Source organism: Triturus cristatus, chromosome 8 (genome assembly GCF_964204655.1).
Source record: "Triturus cristatus chromosome 8, aTriCri1.1, whole genome shotgun sequence".
Lineage (NCBI taxonomy): Eukaryota > Metazoa > Chordata > Amphibia > Caudata > Salamandridae > Triturus > Triturus cristatus.
Genome location: NC_140591.1, coordinates 1,406,276,215 through 1,406,301,701, shown reverse-complemented (window position 1 = coordinate 1,406,301,701; position 25,487 = coordinate 1,406,276,215).

Sequence of the window (25,487 nt, the reverse complement as noted above, 5' to 3'; positions counted from 1 at the left end):
CTGCCCTCAATTTACAAGGGTGGCATAAAGAGGAGGCAGTGCCAAAATAAAGACCAGGGAAAACCTGCTCTTAACCTGGCGAAACGAGGAGAAATGTTTAATTTCTCCTCGTTTTTTCTGTTTCAATGTGTGCTGCTTTGTGAAGCACACAAGGAAGCAGCAAAACACCATTGATTGTTTATGTGCAGGAAGGTGTCCCTTTCTGCACATAAACAATCATTTTTTTTTTAAATGACGTTTTGCAACGTCCATGTGTGCTGCATTAAGTAGCACACATAGAAGTTACAAGACGCCATTTAAAGATTGTTTATGTGCAGGAAGGGCCTTCCTGCACATACACAATCTTCACCTCAATGTAGACACCCTTGCACTATGGTGCAAGGGTGTCTGAATTGGTGCTAGCCTGCTAAATTTAGCACCAGCAGAGGGGGAAACGCAGGGCTGCACCATATTCTTTTAAATGTGGTTCAGCCCTGTGTTTCAGAAGTGCGGAGAGCGGTGTTAAGCCAGGAAGGCTAACACCGAACTCCATCACTTCTTAGTAAATATTCCCCATAGTTTTAAATTGACAAAACCACTGAACTTCACCAGTTATCATTATCTCAAGTAACTATGAGTAGTGCCCTGAAGTGACAATAACTCACGTCCCTACCAGGCACAGTCTCACCATCATTTTAGATATGGCAGTCATGTTATCAATTATGTCATAAGCAGTGCATGTCGAAAACTTTGTTGAAATTGGGGTTAACAATGGGAAAACAAGATATTGCATACATTTGGAGGAAGTCAACCACCCTGTGTCATGAGATCCAAGTGTAGTATGGACAGATGTCTGCTATGTTCTGTTCTGCCTATCTTATTATCTCTCTCTCTTACTACGTGTCTGGTTATGTCACCTATTATAGAACCAGGAAGTTGGGGATGTCATGGGTGGAATGTTGGGCTAAGTGTCTTTTGGGACCTGGTGGGGTAGTGGTTGAGTTGGGAGCTGCTCTGAGGATATGATGACTTGTACCTAGCCTAACTACAATAAAGAATCTGCCAACCTACTCAAGAATCTTGAATTTATTACTGGCAACAAGCTACGGTGTCATCATACCTGTGTTTCTGCACCCACGACACAAGAGCTCACCCCGGTACCATACTTCACTCTGTAATACTTACCACATCCTCAAAGCTATAACGAGTCCAGCTGGCATCTCTAGCAGTCCTGCTGACCAGATTTGTGAGTATCATGGGATTCCTGAAGGCACATCTGCGTTGGAAGGCTTACAATAGCCTGATCTGCATAAAAAAACTCGTCAAGTTTTCTCTACCAGCTCCAATCTCCTAATGATGACATCAGGCCAAAGCTGAGGGCGGTGTGTAATGTGCTATTGGCCGTTGCAGAGTGTCTGTGAAAGTGTGAGTCATAGTCCAGCGTTGCGAGAGGTGGTGCACGTGCTTACATCATCGTGTCCATTGCCTTGCATCGGCTGCCATCTTGGTATGCATTAATCTCCATCCTGAATCTGGGTCAGGTGCTCTAGGGTTTCCCTGGAGAGCGTTGTCACGTCCTCTGGTGGCCATTTAGGAGGCTAATTCAAGTCGTCGAGCAACCTTAAGGGTGACATTCTAGTGTTGCTACGGTGCTGCCTTGTTGCTTTGTTTTTTTCTTCTTCTTCTCTTTTGCCGATCTTTATTCAACAGAGCAGCGCTGACAGTCTCTCATCGTGCTTGTGGATTCCAACACTCGACACTGCTATGACATTGATTCCTCTAGTGCGTTGTTGATTTGTAATTGATGACAGGCACATCCTTTACATTGTGCCTCACTCGTGTTACGGTGCTAGGCACACCTTTGACATAGTGCCATACCAAGTTTTTGCTGTGGTTGTCACACCATCTTCAGAGTTCAGTGAGCGTATGCTCCCTCATAAGTTAGTTCCTTTAGGGGCACGGTGACCTGCTCATCGTTTGTTACATAGCTTTTTGTGTTTTATGGGAACTAACACATCTTTCTGCGGTGAATAACTTGTTCTCAGTTTTTGGAACTTCAGTCTGGTTGGGATTGTCTCTCTCTGGACCTCATAATGACCTCCACTTCTGTGCCTCCTCATTTCTCTGCTGTACAGAAGCAGGCAATTCTACTGCACTATTTGGTCATTGAATGCAGAAATGTATTTGAAAGTCTGGATAAAATAGGGATAGGTGATGGCGAACCTGACAACATCTTTGACATGTCTGTTATAATGCTAGAGAAATACGTTAGTTCCCGTGTGAATGTTGTGTTGGAAAGGCACACGTTTTTTTACCAGAGTGCAAGCCAAGTTGGAAATAATTGGCAGGTATGTGGCGGCCTTGAAGACCTTGGATCGCAAGTGTGAGTTTGACCATTTGTCAGATTCATTTGTGAGAGACCAAATTGTTAGGTTTTCTTACAGTCCTTAGGTTCCGGAAAGTTACTTTCAAAGAACTCTTGTTTGTCGGATGCCATTTACATAGCAGAGGCCATGGAAAAAACGAGCATGGGGATGCGTGAGATGAGAGAAGAGAAAAAATATGATGATGCCCCTTTGTCAGAAATCCCTGTTGCTGAGGTAAAGGCTAATGAGAGCTGAAACTCAAGGAGTATGGTACAAAGAGACTGGTCCAAGGAGGAAACAGCCACAAGAGGACTGGAAAGGTGGGGGATTTAAATGTTTTCCCTGCAGGAGTGAGACGCATGTCTCTAACAGCCCAAATTGTTATTCTAGGTTTGACACCTGTAACAAGTGTGGCAACAAGGGCCACTATGTTTGCGTGTGCAAGGGAGTGAGTTCTAAGTCTAATGTGAACCAGATGACTCATGACGAGCACAAAGTTGCGTTCAGTGTAAGGAGCGATGGGGTGGTGGATGCTGATCCCATTGAGTGTGAATGTGTAATAGCAGTGGATCAGAAGTATGTTCCTGTCTTAGCTAATTCGGGTTTCCCTTATACCACCATTGGGGACAAGATTTGGGTCACTCTATTTGGTCAGAAAAAGATAAAGTTGCCAGATCCTGAACTAAATCTTGTGGGGTATGGTGGCAAGAAGATTGATGTCTTGGGTTACCATGTCATGAGGATTCAATTTGAAGAGGGGGAGACTGTGGGCAAAGTGTATGTGGCCAAGAGAGGTTATAATTTGTTGAGATGGAGGCATCAGAGAGACATGGGAATAACTCTGAACCCCAAGGTGTTGGCTGTTAGTGAGATTGGCTCCCCTGAATGCATGTTTTTTGGGTTTCCCAAGGTATTTAGTAACAATCTTGGCTTATTGAAGAATTTTGAGCACAAGATTGTCCTTAAAGCTAACACCACACCATTGGTTTCCACGGTAAAGAGGATTCCTCATTTGATGCTGTAGTCTTTGGAACAACAACTCAACAGACTTAAGAGCAATGGTGTGATCAAGGAGATTGAAAGCTCTGAGTGGTTGGCCCCAGTGGTTTTGGCCCCCAAGGATTTTGGAACTGAAATCTGCATGTGTGTGGAACCCATAGGCCTACACAAACATATTTGGGTTGCCCAGCAACCATTACCAAACATCTCTGAGACTTTAGCTTTGATCAAGCATGCCAAGATCTTCAGCATCATGGACTTGTCTTCAGCATATCACCCAATCATGTTGCACCCAGACCCCCTTGGGTGCATTCTTCTTTGTTCACATGCCTTTAGGGTTTGCCTCCACTGTGGCATGCTTCCAGAGGGTCATAAAGAATGTTCTGGAGGGGCTGACTCATGTACTTTTCTGCCAGGATGATATCTTGGTGTATGGGAGTGATGTCCTAGAACATGATGCCATTCTGCGGTTAGTGTTGGGTCGGTTGCAGGAGGCCGGACTTGTACTCAAAAAGAAGAAATGTACCTTCAGGGTGCCGACTGTGACTTACCTTGGGCACACACTCTTGGGGGAGGGCATTAGTCCAACATTGTACTTATCTAGCAACATTGTGGGTACCCCCATTCCTGAGAACAGGGATCAGGTATGTTTGTTTCGTGGGCTAGCGGAGTTCTGCTCTAAGTTAATCCAGAACTTTGCCTGTATTGCCCAACCACTCAGGTCTCTGTTGAAGAAAGGCAGACAGTTCTCATGGACTGAGGACTGTGATTTGGCCTTTAAGGTTATCAAAGAGTCTATTGCTAAGCTACCCACCATGGGTAATTTTGATTCTAACAAAAACAACATTCTCTCAATGGATGCTAGCTTGAAGGGGTTGGGAGCTGTTCTAGCCCTGGTGGTCAAGGGCGAGTGTAAGATTGTGGCCTTTGCCTCTCGCTCCTTGAGGTGGGTGGCAGAGCATTACTCCTTCATAGTGAGAGGCTCTGGTTGTATACTGGGCTATCTTGCATTTTAAATTCTTCATGTGAAACATGCCTTTCACTGTGAGGTTAGATCACAAGTCCCCCAATAGAATTTTCGCTTGCAGGTGCTAATGTCACTCCTAGAATTAGAAGGTGGACGGAAGGACTAGTTTGTTATAACTTTACTGTAGATTACATCCCTGGTTCACAGAACTTTGCAGTTGACTGTCTCTGCAGATTACCTGCGAATGACGAATATGGTAAGGTTGAAGATGGGTTGGTGAAATGGGTGTGTGAGCCAGCCCTGAACGATGAGGAATGGGTGCATGCTGTGAGTGAAGTACACTTGGAGAATCTTAAGACATTTATTTTGGAAGGGTGACCTGACAGGAAAGAGGTCCCAGTTTCTCTTGAGGGATACTTCTCTGTTAAAGATGAGTTGTGCATTATTGGTGACAAGATTTTTAGGGGGGAAAGAGTGGTGCCACCAACTGCCCTGAGGGAACAACTCCTAAACTTGGCCCAAGAGGGGAATCTTGGCAGAAATAAGACTAAGGCCAGGTTGCCTGAGTGGTACTGGTGGCCATGTATGGACCAAGAGATGGAAGGGTTGGTCAAAGGCTGTTGGCATTGCGCCAGCAGTGACAAATAAAAAAAATTTAAAAAACTGATCCCTTGTCCCCTGTTGAGATTCCGGTTGAACCTTGGACCAAGTTGGCACTGGATATTGCTAGTCCCTTTGAACTTTTTAACCACAATGAGCGGTTAGTCTTACTCCTAGTCCATTATGCGTCCAAATGGGTTGTGAACAAATGTGTTCCTGTTGTCAACACCAGAGTTGTTATTGAATTTCTGAGTGAGGAATTTTCACGGGAGAGCAGACCCAAATGTTTGGTCACTGACAATGGGGTGCAATTTACTTCCCCAGAAATGTCTGATTTCTTGGACCATCTCTCCATTATTCATGTCAAAACAGCTCTTGATTCACCTCAAGCCAATGGTCTTGCTGAAAGCATGCATGAACAGGGTGGTCAAGGCTTGTGCTCAACGTGCCTTGCTCAATAAAACATCCTTGCAGGAAGCCTTGAGGTAAACTTGGTGGGCTCACCATGTTACTCCCAATGAGACTCCTGCTATTTCGCCTTTCGCTGATTAGAGGGGCCGGAGACCTCATTGCAAGCTTAGCCCAGCCTGGCTGATTTTGAGCACTAAGGTAATGAACAAATGGGCTGAAGATGTTGTCAAGCAGCGTAGGTTGGTGCACAGATACAAAGAGTCGTTTAATGCCAATTCTGGTGCTCATGCTGGGATTTGGCACCAGGGTGATAAAGTGTTTGTGTGAAGAGCTGGGTTTGTTCGGGAAGGTCTATCTAAGTTCATGGGTCCTTTTCTGATTTCTAAAGTGAAGAGAAACATGGTTGTCTTGGACTCTGGTGATGTGTGGTGTTTCTCTAGACTGGTGGGAGCTCCGGACTCACCTGCCCAGAATCAAGGAGGTGTCAAACCCTCCTCTGTTGGCCCTGCGATTGGTCCTGTTTCCCACAAGAGGTCAACCATTAGGCCAAGGAGGTAAGGTGACTTTGTGATGTATTAATCTTTGTGTGGCCTGCGGTTGGTGTTGTTTCCTCAAGGGGTCAACATTTGGACCAGGGTGTTTTTATTACTTTATGATGCACTATGATTAATTTTTTCTCTGTTTGATGCTTGCATCATAAAGGGGGAGATCTGCTATGTTCTGTTCTCCCTATCTTATTATCTCTGTCTCTTACTACTTGTCTGGTTATGTCACCTATTATAGAACCAGAATGTTGGGGATGTCATGGGTGGAATGTTGGGCTGAGTGTCGGTTGGGACCTGGAGGGAGAGCGGTTAAGTTTAGTGCTGCTCCGAAGGTATGATGATTTGTACCTAGAATAACTACAATAAAGCACCTGCCATCCTACTCTAGAGTCTTGAACTTATTAATGGCACAATCACAACATCCCATATATGTGGCATGGGGCTGTCCACACAAAGCACTACAAAATATGGGGTGGCTGGGAGGAATATCATGCAGGTATAACAGACGATTGACGCCAACCATGTGCTTGCAGTGTAAGATACTACCTATAATGAAGTTGCGGCAGATAGATACGGGTGGAATGTAACCACCTGCTAAGTGAATTGGGACCTTGTCAATAATGTTTTATGAATTAGCATTTTGTGCCCTGAGACGCACACATTTATGTCGGTTTGCCATTGTTATTATGTAACCTCCAATACATTTATTGAAAATAAATTGTTGTTGGATGAATGTTATCAATTTAACTATTGCCTAGATGTAACTTTTATTTGTGTAAGTCTTTCATGTTGTATAAAAAGTTGCCATACAGGAGCTTGGTAAATTCATATGTTTGTTTTTACAGAATATTCAGTTCACTCTTCTCCTGTTGCATTACTTTTACAGTGTGTGAATTGAAATAGTAAAAATGCAAATAAACTATAATCAAATGTAATTTTGTCATGTCAGACATAGTTAATAGACAGTGGGAAACACACGCCTCAGTCAGTCTGGGATAATAACACAGCACATAATAGCATTTGCAAAGTCAAGTATATAGAATGCACACTTAGCAGTATCTTCCATCGTACATCTTCTGTTTGTGAGGGAAAATATATGTAAACTGCAGCTTTAACATTTATAATCACAAAATAATAAAAGTAACATGTGGAAACTATAGCTTGGCCTAGGTGAAATTGAAATCATGTCATTGTAATCCACCTAATTTTGGGAATTTACCCTTACATTTGTTATGTGAAATTCCTGAAATACACTACTTTGCGAAATTACACGCCATTTGTGGTAAATATTTACCATGAATGGTGCTATACACTTTAAAAATTACCTATGAACTCAAGGCAACAACAGAACACAAGTGGTGCTTTGTTTAAATGCATCCTTATGCAAAAATTGACTTTTATGTAATAATGGACATAAGGACTCATGAGTTTTCCTTTTATCACCTTTTCTTTTCAGAGAGCAGCCAAGGCCAAAGTGGCAAGGACTGGTAACGTGCAGGAGAGGAAGTATCTTGGCCACTAGACAGGAACAAGAGGACACCATCACTGCAGAGGAGGAGGGAGAAGTCACCAGAAGGGATGGTATGTCTGCCCTGAGAGTCTCTTGATCACAGTCAAAGAGACTCCAGATGCAGACGGTGGGAATTCCTAGGGGGTGGTTGCGCTAGACACAATAATGCCAGAAGGAGCCAGGTGATTGGGTTCTTTCTGGCCTGGAATAATATACATCTGTGGTGTCCCAGGAGCTGCCCAAACCCCCTTCATGGCCTGAAGCACCCCCTCCACCACTTAAAAAAGTCAAACAACAATGACCAGTCCTGTTGCACACTCTGGTCCTCATTTACAATATTTTGAAGCACAGCAGCTCAGCAAGCCTTCCTGGTCCGCTCCTGTTTGTCAAATGAAAAGGGCAGAATGCACCATATCAATAATATACAGTGCATTCCTGTCCTTTTTCCCTGCCCTGACACGTAATGGGCTGCCATGTGCCAGCACAGGCACCCTTGTGCCATGGTGCAAGGGTGTCTGCGATGTAGAGGTGATTGTTTGTGTGCAGGAAGCGACACCTTCCTGCACAAAAACAATCACAAGACTTGTTTTCTCTTTCTATGTCTGCTGCTGAATGCAGCACACATAGAAAAAGGAAAAACAAGGAGAAATAAATGTATTTCTCCTTGTTGCGCCAACCTTACACCTCCCCTGGAATCTGACACATTCCTGGGTTTACAACAGTTTGTAAAGCTTGAAATGAGTCAGGTTCCATGGCTGTTGTGTCGGAGCACCCACAGCAACACCCATGGAACACCCCTTTCACTCAGAGTAGTACTTGAAAGGCCATGAAAAGCCATAGAGGGTGGCTTTAAGTGATATTGTAGATATGGGCAGCCACACTGTGCCACCGGTGCATCAAAAAAAGTGATGCACCTGCGGCGCAATGGGCTTATAAATAAACCCTTTTGTTTCACTTCCTCCGCCACGATCCCCATCAAAAATATCACTAGCCAGTATTGTTGGCTGTGACGGTCCAGTAAGAGTGCCAGGTTGGCCAGCATAGAGAGCTCTGAGGCCTCCTTCCCTCTATTTTGTCTTCATTAGAAACCCACCCCTCCCCACCTGCGGTTGTTGTGTCTCCCCACATGCCTCCCCCCTCTACCACTAAAACTACTCCGGTGTGTCCTAAAAGTCAAACAGTATTCAGCCCTGCCACCTAACCTCAAATGCCTGAGATGTAAAATACATTTTCCCTCAGCCCAAAGTAGCCTTTAGTATACACCATTTAGGATGGGGACAGAATTGAATATTATGTTTGGCCTTTGACTTTCTTCTGAATCATTAGCATTTTTTTCCTATGTATATATGTCTCCTGATGTCACACCATGTTTTTTTCTTTTACTCACCCCTCCAAGTTGACTGCTCCTCCCTTGAATGAGGCATTATTTTTTATTACTACTACACAAAAATAGCTGAATGTTGTTGGAAAATGTAGTTTTTATTTTGAAAACTAACTTGGATATCTTCTTACTTTTTGTGGTTGTGTGGACCTCCCTATAGAAAGCTGTGAGAGTGGAAGGTAAGTTTTAAATAATACAGATCTCCATAAACAATCCATTAGATAATGTTCATACAACCATCTTCATGACCATTCTCGCATGAGATGACACAGGTGGAACGTGGAATTTATATTAATTATATATTTTTATTTTTAGAATGGTGATCCTCCCTTTTAGACATGGTGGTTGCCGAGAATCATGATTGTGACCACAATGCTCTCAAGCTTATCCTTAATAGGCCAGGGGCTCAAAAAAATCTGGTTGGCACCTCCAAGTCAGTGGGAGAGATGTCCCTTCCGAACAACAAACAAGCCCTAAAGTTTCAGTCTGTTTGCAGGGTTTGGACGCATTGGCCGATCTAAGGTCAAGTGTTTGACACTGTGGAGCAAATGACTCCTAGTGGGTCTTTGGTTCCAGACTCTGTCTATAATCCACTCCCACAAAAAACTGTTGACTTGTCTTCAGGCATATCTAAGCAATCATGGTAGCAAGGCCAGCAGTTCACACTTTCATTGCACATGGTTTGAAAACTAGTGTAGGATGTCCAGATCTAACCTTATTCAGTCAATAAAAGTAGGAAATAGAACCAAGATCGCATAGGCCAGGAAAAACTATAAAGATACATTGACTCAGGAACAGAGGGCGTGGGCAGGACTAGTAGTAGCAGCTAATGCAGGAGACACTAAATCATTCTGGGGTATAGTGGTCCATGGCAGCCAATATGCTGTTACTCATGTTAATTAAAATTTACAACCAGAGACATGAGTGGATCAGTTCCAGAATGTATATGAAGCAAAGCTGACCCCCATACATAGAGCCCCTGAAGAAGGTCTTTCCTTTCTTGTAAGGGAAGCCAATCCACTGACTTTTCAATTCAAAGGCATTTTGAAGGCAATATAGGTGATTCCACTCCATAAAGCCCTGGATCCCAACTCTATCCCAGGGTACCTGTTTCTTTTGGAACCCCTCATCTTGGCCCCCTACTTCTACCTGCTTTTCCACTCCCATGCCTTTCCATTTAAACCCAGCCATGGGCAAATCAGTCTTGACACTGTTCCCCATGGGAACAGTCCAGCCGAACTGCCAGGCCAGGTCCTCCATGGACCGGAAAAAAAAATCGTGGGACCGGTTTGGGAGTTTCACCCCTCATCAGCCAGTCTAGCTTGACTCCAGTGGCATGGAGAGCACGGGACACACGTCTGAGCATACCTGTTGCACTTGTGGTGACAAGATGCAAAAAGAAAAAATTGTGACTGTGGTGAATGTTTGCATTGTTCAACATCACGTCCATCATTTGTTCCTTTTCCTATATTTAAGAAGGGCAGCAAATACGGCCCAGTGAACTGCAGCCCAATCAGCCTCATCAATGCTTCTCACAAATTATTTTCCCAACTTCTCTTAGAAATGCAGGCGGCCTTTAGGAATAGGATTAGTACAAACGACAAATCTTACTTTTTTGCAGTATTTACTGGTAAACAGTATTGTACCTTTTATGAAATACTCCAACCACTTCAATGACCCCTTCCCTCTAAACACCTCAATTTCTCTCACCTCCTTCTACCCTAATATACTAGGATTATCAATGCCTCACTCGCCCGAGGATCCTTACCCGGCTACCTCAAAAGCGGCCAAGTCATCCCAATCCAAAAAAATACCCAACTCAGACTTGTCCAGTCTCAACATTTACTACCCAATCTCCAACATCCTCCACATTGGCCAAACTTTTGGAAAATTTATGAACCTACGGACTAGAAGTCACATTGAACATTTCCAAGTCCTTGACCAATACCAATCAGGTTTCAGATCAGGTCGTAGCACCAAAACTGCCTTGGTCCATATAGTTGAGGATGCTGTATGTTCACTTGATCATAATGAATCATTCTTACGCATCTTACTTGACCTATCAGTTGCCTTCAAAACGGTGAATCACAAAACCCTACTGAACCTTTTAGAACACAGGATGGGTCTCTCTGGAAACAAGCTAAAATAGATTTCCTCATTCCTTCAAAACAGATCTCAGCGTGATTTATCAACCACACTCTCTCTGCTAGATAATCAGTGAAGCTAGCCATCCCCAAGGCTCCACTCTCTCCCCCACACTGGTTAACCTTTGCATGGAGCCCCTAACAGAAATCTTCTAACTCTCCCTACCTCCTACCACATGTATGCTGACGATACTCAACTATATATGAAAATTACACCTCCCGATGATATCAGCACCCTTAATAATATCTTGAGAAAAATGCAGCAATGGGTGACCCATAACAATCTCAAAATCAATCCCTCAAAAACAGAATTTTTGCTGATCATATTGCCCAGTATTGATCCCTGTATCAATAACTGGATACCATATCTTGCTGCCTGAATTTTACTCCACATATCATTGACTCAGCAAAGTACATTGTAATAACTTTGGATAATACACTCTCCATGAAAAATTACATCAGCGCCACTACCAGGAGAGCTGATCAACAACTACATTCACTTAGGAAACTTAAACCTTTCCTTCCCACAGCTGATCTCAAAACAGCACTTGTGATCTAAATTAGACTATGGCAGCACTACCCTTGTGGGCCTTCCGTAAAACCCATCTTGCTCCAGTAAACGCTACCTTGAATACTGCAGCAAGGCCCAACACAGGCTCAAACAAAAGGGACCATATCACCCCTGACCTCTGTTCTCTGAAATGACTACCCTACGAGGCTAGGATCTGGCTTAAAATTGCCTGTTTAACCAAAAGTGCTACACAAAAAGGTTAGATTCTACCTGACACAGAAACTGACCCTATCTGGTGGAACAAGATCCTCTGAAAGCACAAACTCCCTTCTACTTAAGCTACAAAAAAATTTAAACCAGAAAACCTACAAGAGATCCTTCTCCAGGATGGCCCCGAAAATCCGGAACACTCTCCCTCCGGTGACTAGCTGAAACCCATCCACATCCTCTTTTAGGAAGGAAATCAAAATTCTACTATCCAAGAGGTTCCCCTCACACTAATGACCGACACTGCTTGGCTGCCAAACGTTCCATACTCTCAAGTCTCCCCTATTCCACTATGAAAATTACCCAGACCACTGAGATCTGCGCTGTCTCTCCTGTTCACACTTTGCATTAACGATCTAGTTAAGGCTCTCGATTTTTCTGCCAATTATACCCTGAAAATGGACCTTCATAAAATCTCAACTCTGCTCATTGCAGATGACACGCTTTTAATTTCCAAAACTCTGTGTGGCCTGCAGACAATAGTTGATCACTTCTTAAGCTTTTGTAGCAATAGTGGTCTTGAATTTAATAGCAATAAAACCAAGTTTATGGTATTCAACCGTTATAAAACAGGAAAGGTGAATATATTTGTGCAGAGCACCGCTTAGAAGCAAGTAGAGGAGTTTGTGCATTTAGGGATTTGTTTGAATCACAAGATAAATTGGTCATATTGGTAGCAGCACTCTGAAACTACAACAGGAATCTGGCGCTATGATCAAAATAAACAAGAATGCACAAGACTGTTCCCTTACTCCTGCAGTGAAGATTTCTAAAATTGCAGTACACCTACTTCAGTCATGGGGTTGATGTCAGATGTTAGGAAAATGAAACAAAATCAGATCAAAATAAACAAAATTAAATTAAAATATCAATACTTGAAGAATTATTTTAAATATTTACATTTTTTTAAATTAAAAATATAAAAAAAAATTGAAATTAAAAAATCTAAATAATTTTTAAAGAAATAGTTATAATTTTTGTTTAAATAAATAAAAGTAAAAAAATGAATTAAAAAATAAACAAATAGAAAATTGAAACAACAAAAGTTCTAAAAATCTAAATGAAAAAATGAAAGATAAGTGAAAACTAAATATCCACAAGCATATTAATTTATTAAACTGCTATCATTGTCAACCATCCATGCAGTCCTATGGCAAAGGGCCACACTGGCTGGCTACACGAAATGGCCACCAGCCACATGGCCAACAACAGCCAGCAAGGAGGCATGGTTACAAACAGATAAGACGTGCAGGCCTATGGCAAAAGCAAACTGGCTGAATTCACAAAATGACCGCCAGCCACATGATCATCACAACAATTACAACCAGCAAGAAGGCATGGCCACAAACAAAGAAGACATGTAGGCTTATGGGGAAAAGAGCACACTGGCTGGCTACACAAAATGATTTCCAGCCACATGGTCAAAGAACTACAACAACAAGCAAGTAGGCCCGGTCACAAACAGAGAAGATGTGCAGGCCTATGGCAAAAGCACACTGGCTAGCTACACAAAATGGCCACCAGCCACATGCTCACAAGAACAAGCAGAAAGCCTCAAAAACAAAGAACACTTGTAGGCCTAGTTTGAACACTGACTATAAAAAAAAGCCCTTGGCCACATGGCATAATGAACTACAAAGGGAAATGATTGGCCAATGGCAAACACACATACACATACACACACACTGACCAGACAAAAGAGGCAAGAACACAGCATTAATTAAGCAATGCCAAAAATGTAACTTAACAAGGCTAAAAATGTTTGCAAAAACACACATCCTTCAAAGCTATTACCCAACTACACACTGTTTGCAGGGGGGAAAAGTGAAATACCACTAAAAAACTATTTTGGTTTTACATTCCAATGTCATTCATTGCCTAAATGATGTTTCAATTCAACAGATACCACAAAAACAGTTGCTTCATGCACCTGTAAATATTACAGGGCCTACTGGCTGGAAGGCCCATTGGCAAACTAGGCCACAAAGTGAACCAACTCAATATGCACATTTATAAAAAAATTGGGAGAAAATGTAGTAAACTGTGTAAACTGTGCAACATTTTTCGCGCAAACAATAACAAGAGCCCTACTAAAACTGCAGGCCACCCACTACAATAATTTGTAAAAATCAAATAAAAGTACGAATAAATCCAGGTGCATGCCTCCAATCAAACAAACAACACATCTATATACCACGTTTTCAACTTACTTGTGATATCTCAAAAACAAAGTCCTTATATCCAATGGTATGTATGCAGCATACAAGGAGAGTGATCCTTCCAGCACCATATCCCAATGAAAAGTGACCAGGAGGGGGACAAAGCACTTGGAGGAGCCTCCTGGACAGGAACAGGCAGTTGGAGTCTCTTGGGCACTTCCTTCTGGTGTGAAAAAAAAGTTTATAAAAATCGCTTCTCACACCAAAAAAAAACAACTCCGACAGCCAGTTTTAGAACAAAATCCACTCCAATTGCTTCTCAACTGCATTCTCAAGCAGAAAAGATGCACGACCGCTCCGTTTGCAATAATGATGCTACATTCATGCTGTCGTGGCCAGAAGCTGTGTGAAGTCTCATGGGAGTCGCTAATGGTGTGAGAAGTCTTGCACACGCTCACAAGTGGCCTGAAAGTCTTAGCGCTCGCAGTTGAGAGCCAAAATATAACTGAAAAAAACTTTGGTTTCTGCCCGAATGGTAGAAATCAGGAATTCTGCGTTTCTCCGCAGAGTACCCAAATTCCGCAAACTCTGCAAGCGGAGCAAAAGTTACTGCCTGTGCTTACATTAAACCACTGCAATTTTCCTTGGCAACTGCAAAGCCTCCAGCAACTTCTTGATGTGGTTTCTATTCTGGATTGGTGTTGCTAAAGAAGTCAAAATCCCTCTTGTGTCCAAAATTGCCTAAAGTCGTGGACAACATTAGACCCATACTGGCTATATGTAAAACTGGTGATTCTCATTTGTGGAGTTAAACCGCACACTTTGGTAAGGGAAATCAATTCAGCAATTTGTAATGAGGTAACTCTTTGAAGCCAGGAAGCTTTGATAACATTGTTTATTGTGAAAACTGCATCTGCTGATCTTAGTGTAGCATTGTTACCTCCTAAACATGAGCTGTCTACAAAAAGTACATGATCGGACTCAATTAGAGGTTCATCTTTAATATCTGGTCTTGGTTTGGCGCATATATCCGTGACATCTAGGCAATTGTGTTCAATTGTGTCAACAATAGCTCCACAGAGTGTGAGACCATAACAGTCAAGGGGTAACCCATTAATATGTCCTCACTCTTTTCCAGACTGGTACTCACTGTGGCAACCACTTTTAGGCAATTGGGAAGACCTGCAGCTATGGGATTGAGTGTAGTAGAGCAGTATGCCACGGGCTTTCGGGCATCTCCGTGCATCTGTGCCAAAACTGAGAGAGCACACCCATCTATCTCACTGCAAACTAGTGTTAATTCTTTTGAATAATCAGGCATTTCTAGTGCCGGGGCACAACACAATTTGTCTTTCAACTCTAGGAACACTTTTGAGCAGTCATTTCCCATGGAATCAGATATGACACGTCCTTGCATGTCAACCCTAGTAAATGTTTTGCGATTAAGGAATAGTTTGGTATCCACTGTCTGCGGTTGCCAACCATGCCCAGAAACATCCTGAATTCCTTTTGAGTTAGTGGTGGATTCATCTGTAAGACTGCTCCTGCTCTCTCTAGCGATACATTTGTAGCAGAGGTGGGCAAAGAATTCCATTTCACTGGTGGAGTTTGTGGACTTTTACTCACTTCATTCTACGTGTCACACGCAGAGTTCCGCAAAACTTCATGAAGCAACACGGAGTGGAGATTTTTCTCTTGCGTGGCTCACCAACTGAGTGCTTGCAAGACAAAAATCATGCAGGACCTCCTCTCGGCGAAATTTCTCAATGCTGGCATGCGCTGAAGGTCGTGACTGCTCGCGTTGAGAAATCTGCAGCTCGTGTTGAGTTAGCTGCCGCTTGAGCTGAATGTCTACTCGAGAGGCAGAAAGCAGCAGCGCCCTCCAGCGTGATGCAGAGTGCTCTTCACGCTGATTTTACATTGCAGAACACACTCCCAGTGATTAAAATCAGTGCGAGTAACACAACTTAACATACTTCGCCGGTGCTCGGTTGAGTTTTTCTGTCACTTTGCAGAGTTCCGCAGAGTAAAACTCTGCGAACTCCACCCAGGCCTACTTTCTAACTCTTTCACAATGATGTTTCCCAGATATTAAACTTCTTTCTGACAGTATTGTAGCTTTCCTGAAGACACTTTGTACCCATTCTCAGCCAGGTGATTCAATAAGGCAATGTGTCTTGTGTGCAAGCTTATTGTGTTTCTGATGCCAAAAGCAAATCATCAATGCATTCCACAAGGGTGAATTTGCTTGGCATTTGTAAGGTCTCCAGATTTTTTTACAGACTCTTGTTGAAAATGGATGGACTCTCTGTATACCCTTGTGTGACATGAAACAATGCTGATACTTTCTGTTGAAACACAAAGGAAAAAAGATATTGACTTTTTTGTGCAGTGGTACTGAGAAAAAAACCTAACATAAATCAAAGACTGTAAACCACTCTACAGTACACATGATCTGAAATAATATTGTGGCTAGATTTGGTACTACGGGACAACAAGGCACAATATCTCATTAATTTTCCCCAGTTTCTGCACTATTCTGTACTTTCCCTTGGGCTTCTCAAACCCATAATTGGGGAGTTACATGGACTTCCAACCAACCCCTTTCTGTAAAATGTCTTCTACAACTGGTGTTATGCTTGCAATAGCCTCTTGTGACAATGTGAAGAACCAGAACCTTTTGGGCCTGGCGGCGCAGGTTACGCCTTAATCTCCTGGGTTCTCCTGCTCAGCTACACAGAGACACGGGACACTCTGTTAGGCGTTAGAAGATTGGATTTATTAGCTGCAGCTAGTACAGTTATCCCAGAAGTACACAAGGTAGGTTCTTAGGAGACTGCCACTTCACTCCGTGGCGCACAATCTTTTATAGCACATATGTAAAGTATACATTAACCAAATACACACCCAGAACATATAAGAAAGAGCCAATAAGAAAAGTTGGAAAACAGGACAGCACCAATAGGAAAGGTTTGAAAACAAAGTATCAGATGACTCGAAGAAGCCTTCCTCCAACTGTGTTTGTCAACCTCCCCACGAGCTAATTCATTAACTGATCTGCAGCTAACTTGCAGGTGGTGAGATACGTTTGTGTGTGTTGGAGGACAGTTGTGAAACGAGAGAATGCTAGCAGAGGACAGCGAAGGCCAGACGATAAGATAAAGTCAGAGGAGAATAGTGTGAACCAACAGATAGTTGAGACAGGGATTAGAAAAACCAGACAGGGATTAGTGTACTCGGCCAATCCTAACACCAGTTTTGCAAATAGAGGCAGAAGGCTTATTTTGACACGAAGCTGCAGAAAAAGCAGAAAAAGACTTCGATCGTCGTGCTGCCTGAGTCAGGGCAACACAAAATGGCGGTGGAGCACAAAATGGCGGGTCGATATGATCACAATCGAAAATCGAAGTTCCTCAGACCCTCCTTTTGCCAGAACTCAGGCAAGATACTCAGACTCACATTTTAATCTGAGTCAATGTCGATGGCCATAAGGTCATCGAGCTGTTGCTGTAGCATCATTCTGATATTCTCTGTTCTTTGTGACTTGGGTTTAGGGATGCACATAGTAGCACAAAGGTCGCAGATGGCGGGGCCACAGTGCATACAAAGGCAACAAGAGAATACGATGGCTAAAACTACTCCAAGGAATGTCAATACCTTCCAACCCCATTTGGACAGTAGTCCCCAAAACCACTCCAATAATGACCAATCTCCTTCGTCTTGATGAATCGACTCAGAGATTATATGTAATTTAGAGATAGCTTGGTATACTGTCGGAGCGTCATTAGGTATGAAAATACAGCAACTTGACCCGATCAATTTGCATACTCCACCACGGTCTGCAAGACCAAAGTCTAAGGCAACTCGATTTTGTAAGGTCATAAGACGGTCCGCCTGTAGTTCTGCCGTGATATTACTTAAGGCTCCTACAGTGATGTCTATTGTGGTCTCTACGACACAGACCAGTTGCCTTATATTGCTGCTGTTGGCCATTGGACCCCAAAAAGGAAGAAATCCTTTGAGGAAATCTCCTCCTTCTTGTCCTGCTGTGTCTTTTGAATCAATAATCCCTCTGCCATATCTGTTCCGATGATAGTTTGCAGAAGCGGTGTATGTAGGGGGAAGAAGGAAAGCTATATAGCAGGTACCAGAAAAACCCGTTGGCAACCACGTGTAAGCCCTATTGTGGCAGATAAAATATGTACCTTGAGATGGTACTAGAGGCGGTGAATTTTGAGAGGAGTAGACGTATGTGTGGGAACAGTTATTTCTTTGAACAGTGTCAGCAGACTGACCATTTATCTGTAGACAGAAATTGCCCTGATGTGGTAAAGTCCAAATCGGTGGAGATTTTCCTTTTTTAACTTTATCACTAAGGCTAGTGACGTAATGGGTGACGTTCCAGTTAGTGTACGCTTTTCTTTCGTCAACGGAGATCTTACTATTTTCTAGGCCTGGGCAAAAATTTCGTTCCGTTCGCGGAAATTGCGATATTTTGACATTTTTGCGTTCCGCGGAGAGCGCGAAAATGTCAAAAATTCCGGTTTCCGCAGCTTGGCGATAATTTGTTTCTTGCTCGCGCTGTAAAATGATACATTCTCGCGCGCGCGCGATCGCCTTACCTGAATCCCTGCGTTCGCCGACAAGTTTTCTTGATCCGGTCGCGTTCTCCATGAGATGTTGTATTGTTTTTAGCCATTTGCGCTGTCTCGCGACAGTTCGCGCCCGCAGTGACGTCATGCGTCGCGCGATCACGTCTTTCTTCTCGCGATCATGCACCGCGAGAACAACTCAAAACAAGATGGCCGCGCCCGCAAGCAGCCACATGGGTAAGTTGGCGACCCGCAACCATGCAGAAAATCGCGCGAACATGCCGGAAAAAAACTTCCGCATCTTCGCGATATTTCTGCTTGTTTGCGATAATTTTAAACATTCTCGCGATAATTTGCGAAGGTTAATTCCGCAAATTCCGCCCACCCCTACTATTTTCCATGATTTTAGCCATAGCTACCATTCCCTTTATCAACGAACTATGACTAACATCCGGACCACCAATACGTGAACTAACGGATCATCTGAATTTACTTTGATAGGCATTGGAGAAGATAACAAAATAAGCCCAAGAAGAACCTTCATAGGAGAACGGAAGGACTAAAAACGGCATTCCTTTTTCTAAGGTATGTGGAATAAGTCCACACACCCAACAGTCAGTTGTATTGATCACTAATTGATGTTGATGTAACAACTGGACAAATGAGTTATTATAATATTCAGTTCTCCTAGTGAGTTCATGTTGAGGAAGTGTATGAAATAGATGTGGAGAGACAGTAGAAGAAGACTAAGAGGTAGAAGGAGAGACACATTTTTGCTGCAGAGCAATAACAATCCAATTTATACACGCCAAAAGAATACACAATAATATAATAATACATAAAGCAATACTACAACGACTATACATTTCTTTACAATGATTATTTTTATCTTTACTTTCTCTTTTGCCTAATGTAGTCTCCATCTTTCTAAGTGGATGCTCACGGCAATCTTCCTCAATCACTTAATCACGATTGTCTGCCGTCCTATGACACTGCAAGTCCTGCAGGCCTATTGCCACTACTCAGGTCGCAACTAAGACTCCTACCGTGACCTTGCAACCGGGACAGAATTCTACACAGGAGAGAGAAAAATCTAAAGTGTTCTTTGGTCTAGGTCTCAAATTATAATGTTCTTTATCCGGTACAGTCTGGTCTCGGAACAATGTTCGTGGATTTGTCGTATCCAAACGATGATGTGGTGTTATCGCTTCTTGCAGAATGTCGTCGTCCTCTTTCTCAGACAGTGTCCCATTCAGGCGTGCATCACTAAAGGGTACGAATCGTGGAACCTTCTCACTCTCAGAGTCACCAATGCCCCTACGCACCCATTGATCGAAAGGTAAAGGCAAAGGCACTTTCTAACAATGCACGCCGTGAATCCAATTTTTCTTTCCTTCGACTTTGACTGCTGTTCTCGTTGTCAAAAGCACTAAACGAGGCTCCTTCCACCTGGGTTCCAAATTTTTCGTCCTTTGGAAATTCTTTGTGCAGACCCAGTCACCTGGTCGGATGGAATGACCTGGGTCGGAGGAAGCCTCCGGCAAAGCACTCTGAACCTGTTGATGGAGCACACGCAATTTAAGATCGTGTGATCATGCAAGTAGTCAATCAACATTGGATATGGTAAGTCTGAGTATTTCTTAGGGCGAGGGACTCCCCATACATTAGCCGGGCATCCAAAAACCACTTCGTAAGGGCTAAGTCCCAAAGGAGAGTGTACTGCAGTTCTGGTGGACAGAAGAGCCAATGGTGAAGCATCTGGCCAATTGAGTCCTGTACTAGCCTGAACTTTCGCTAGTTTTAACTTTAGTGTACCGTTGTAGCATTCTACTAAACCCGCTGACTGTGGATGATTTGCCGCATGGAACTTTTGCTTGATACCAAGACCCGCACAAACTTTTTGCATGACTTGGCCCACAAATTCGCTCCCATTGTCACTCCAGACAATGCGCGGCAAACCAAACCTGGGGAAAAATTATTTTAGTAAAGCTTTAGCTGTGGATAAGGCTGTGTTGTATTTTAGAGGGTATGCTTCTATCCATCTTGAAAAGGTGCATACTACCACCAGAACGTATTTAAGGTTGTTGCATCGCTCCATATGAATATAATCGATCTGCAAGACCTCAAATGGATATGTCGGAGGAGCAAAGTGACCTGCTGGAGTTGGGGTTCCCTTTCCCAGATTATACATCAAACAAATCACCCTGATAACAAATGATTATGAGAGATTTTTGTTGACCCGGTTCAGATTGAACATTTTACACAGAAGCTTGAGTTTTCCTGCGCCAAATGATTGGTCAAGAATTTTATGTAAATGTCCCTGTGATGATGTCTCGACCCAATCAACATTACATATAATATTTTTTTTTGTAAATTTTGCTCTAACCCTAGAAAAATGTGGATCATTCCAGTTTTAAAAAGATCAGGTCTGAGACAATGTCAACTAGCATTTCGTTTTCTGCAGTCGCTAGACAATTTATTATTGCTTCTGTAACCGTATTCTTAAAACATGTTTTTAAATATCGTAAATCTATTCTGTAATATTCTTCATATGGTTTTAATGATTGTAGGAACTGGTATTTTAAACTGTATTGACTTAGGTATATGAACTTTTATGGTTAACTTTATCAGTTACTGTAAATGACTCACAGGGACGTAATCTGCAGTGCGCTCCCTAACTCAAGAATGCCGAGTAAAAGGTGTATGAATCACCAAAAAGATGACCCACCTGGCATTTCTTCCTTGCAAAGAATAGTGTAGCTTGAGATTGGTGTGTGAGTCACCTATAAATGACTCGCTGAGCCCATACAAAGTGCTGCTCTCAAGCCAATTCAAGATGCCACATAGATCCTGTTTCCGATGTTGGGAACAAGGATAATAACAGGGAAAATGGCTGCTCATGACATGCTGGACGACGTGCAGACTGTGGGTGATAGAGCTTGTTTTGAAAGTGTGCTGATGCTTCACACTCCACCGAGGTTGAGCTGTTGGTGATGGCTCCGAGGGTTGCAGTATCGCTTCTGCTTACTCTTGTGCTTGGCCCTGCCAGTGCCTATGCTCCATCGCCAAATAAGGAAAAAGAAAACTCACTCACCAGTCCCTGGATTCAAGAATGCTCCCAAGCGTTCATGGCAATGGGTGATTTTCAAACTTGGACCCACAACTGCTCCAGTACTCCTGGTCGCACGCTGGGTTCACAGCTACCGCCTGTCTGCTGGGTCAGCTGGCTCAGCTCGTTGCCATATTTTTGTAGCGTGATGGAACACACTGGCACGACTTGTAGAAAGAAAGGTGAGGTTTATTCACATTCAATGTTTCCCTGCAGCAGGATAGCTGCTTCTCCTTTGCCAGCAAGTATCCAACAATTTTTTGGGGAATGCCACCACCCACACAGGAATGTGGAACCTGAGCGGAGACTGTGTTCCACATTCCTAATGTGATAAGTGATGGCAGAAACCAAGTACAACATCTTGAATCTAAATAATCCCATGAAGAAATTATGGAGTTGTCTAACTGGATTAAGTGGAAATCGAACAAGCACCCACACTTACAATGTTGGCCAGTTGTTTTGGATTCGCAGATACTTGCACTTGAATTTGTTCATTCAATTAGAGAGGGTAACTTTGATTTGTATGTACAAGTAATCGATAAGATGGTTCCATGTTTGTTTGCTACAAATCATAGTCAATATTCTTGATGGCTGTCTGTCAAAATATGCAACATAGTGACACAAGCAGAACACCACTCACACATTCATTCAGAGTTTCGTAAAGGAACATTTACTGTCAGTAAAAGCAATGGTGCAGTCTCAACATTTACTCTAGATCAAAATCACGAGCAGGAAAATGCTATCATCAGGGAGATGGAGGTGCTGTAGGTCTGATGTAAAATCCAGGAGCTCTCGAATTTGAACAAATATTTGTGAATTAAAAAAAAAAAACCTTTGTGACCATGAACAAATACTTAGTGTAAAACAATTGTTCCCAAAAGATGTAAAATCTCTACTGTATACAATTGAGGAAGTTGATAATCTATTTATGGATGAGAGCAGTGATATATTTTAACCTGCAACAAAGTTATGCCTGCTACAGGTATCAGGTAGGTGAAAACAGCACATTAAAAAGGTTGATCACAATATAACTTCTGTTCAAAGCCCATAACAGATGCAATACGAAGGAACACACTTCAATTACTCAGCACCAGCCTGAGTAAAAGCTGAGTCCAAAGTCAAACTATCCTCGTTAAAAGATAATTGCAATCTATTCGCTAGATTATATATCAGATGTTAGGCAAGAAATGCCTGACACCCGATATATACATTTTCAAGCACGACAATCAGTCTTTACTGCCATTTATATCTGTGAATGGATAACTCAGACAGAACTGTTAAGTCACAGCTATTGGACTGATTGGATAAAGTACCACCATACACAACACTGCTCCAGAGGTGAATGGAATCATATTAGATGGTACATCTATAGTGAATATGCTACCTCCCAAACCTTGTAAAACATTTGATGATTACACTTCAACAGTTTTTATATCCTACATAGAACCTCAAGAAAGCAACATGAAATGATTGAATCTTGTGAGGGATATATATATATTACGGGAAGCATCAAGCAAAGTGTTAGAGAAAAAAGAGGGGAGGGTCATCGCAAATCAAGTTGAATCTAACACTCATGTACCCAGAAATTGGCATTGTTTCCTTAGACGAGACGAAAACAAGACAGAGTTGTTTGGTTTACTGAGTAGGCGTGTGCAACTTATTAACAGCGTAGGGAAGCAAGTAATTGTCACCTGGCAGGAGAAAGTTGCAAGTTCCACACCAATCACAAATTTCAAAATGATATTGCCTTGCAATCATAAGGAAGCGGACACATGCGTCAGGCTTCATTCTTTCCATGAAGCAACTGACAGTCATTCCAAAATAATGATATGTAGAGTAGATATTGATGTAGTCATTCTTGCAATTTATAATTTTAAAAACATTGGATGTCAAGAATTGTGGTTAGCATTTGCTACAGGAAGAAAGTTCAGCTACATACCAGTTCACAGTACTACAGCAAGCTTAGGCATTGATATATATGAATCTCTGCCCTTTTTCCAAGCTGTTACAGGTTGCAACACCATGTCGGCATTTTAAGGGAGAGGGAAGAAAGCAGCTAATAATGCCTGGACGGCACTATCTTCTGCTACTCCAGCACTTACATTTCTTGCAGATCGACCAAGTTCTGTTGATCCTGTTCACTTCAGAAACGTTGAGAGATTCATTGTAATAATGTCTAGCCACACTTATGCATTTCATGAAATAAATGATGCTCACCGACTCATGTTTGCAAGTGGCAACAGAACTATTGAAAACATTCCACCTACACAAGACATGCTTCTGCAACATGCTAAACGATCTGTATATGAAGGGGGCTTTGTTTGAGGTCAGACTTTAGTGTCCATGCAAGAATTGCCAAACTGAAATTATTGGGGCTTGGGGTATGTCAAAATCCATGGGTGCTGCATATGAACACCGCCTGCAACACCCATGGAACGCCTCCCTAACTCAGGGTAGGGCAACGCAGGGATTTGCACTGCCTTGTCTTACTCCATATCTATGAGGCCATTCAAAGCCATGCAAAGTGGCTTTGCATGGCCTCATAGATTTGGTTGAAAGGTTTGCACTGCTGTAAAAGTGACACAACAGTGGCGCAAGCATTTCATAAATATGCCCCAGAATCTTGACTAAAGCAGAGTGTGAACCTCCAAGGATAATCAGGCACTTTTTTAAATGGATCCGAGACAGGCCTAGGTGGAAAAAATGCATTGCATTATCGCCGTTTTAGCTGCAGTTTTCTGCCGCTAAAGCGGCAATAATTTTATCGCCTCGCTTGTTAATATGCCCCATAGTATTTTGAAAGTGCTCACCACTCTTGAAAGAGCTGTGAGTAGAAATGCCATTTATAACAAACCATGCTAATATGCTCATGCATCCCAACCTGCAGACATAAACAGAGGAGTTGAGCCAGTCGAGTCCCAAACTCATAACTCTAAAATTCCACACTGACCTGAAAAGCAATTGCTTCAACAAGCCACGCTAACATATCAGAGTTAGTCAAAATGAACACACAGAGAAAAAAACTTCTTTCATGTGAATTAAATGGTACCAAAATAGAGTGAACCAAGTGGCTAAAGATAATTCACCAAGGCTTGGTTGCCCAGCATAAACCTGCTAGGATGACAGAACTAAAACTAGATGAGCTCATGACACCGCAGTTCCAACTGTACATCAAATCTTTATTCAACATCTTCACTGAAACCTAAGAAGACAATCAATATTAATGAGAGTGTATTTAATAGAAATTCAAAAGGAAAACAGCTTTTGTTAATTTTTCACAGTGGACAATAGTTTAAGGAACATCCAGTATGAGTGGCGCAGCAACAAGCCAGTGCAGCAGCCCATAATTGTTTTACATACAGAATTATACATTGGTAACTTTATAATAGGGATATTATTACATTTTCTCGCTCTGAGTTGCTTCCTATAGGTAATGAGAGCAAAACTCGAGCTGTCAATTATGTCACTCAGAGCCCAGAGGTGAAAAACACTCCTAATACTAACATTTGCGAGGATCAACTTTACAGAAATTGTGATAGTTAGCTCAATATTCTCTAATGTAGTCCCAGTTTTGGTTTACGAATTTTAAGAAGAGGTTTAATGTTCACTGTATTAAAACAAAGCTTCTGGTGGATCATGGAGGATGCATAGAAACAAATCCCCATTGCCCTGAGATGGTAGTGCATCATCAACAGTTTTAAAGATGGCTGTTTCAGTGCTACAACAAGATCTAAATCTGGACTGTAGTTCATCGAGCAGGTTGCAATCTTCAATTAATATTGTTTACAGTACGTTGCTCTACACCTCTATAGGTTTTTCTCTAAAAATGGGAGGAAAGTTATAGGTTGAAAAATATTTAAACATTCTAGATCAGTGTCCAGCTTCTTAAGGAGTGTTTTAACCTGTCCTATATTAAGAGAAACTGAGACTTCCTCTACATTCAGTAC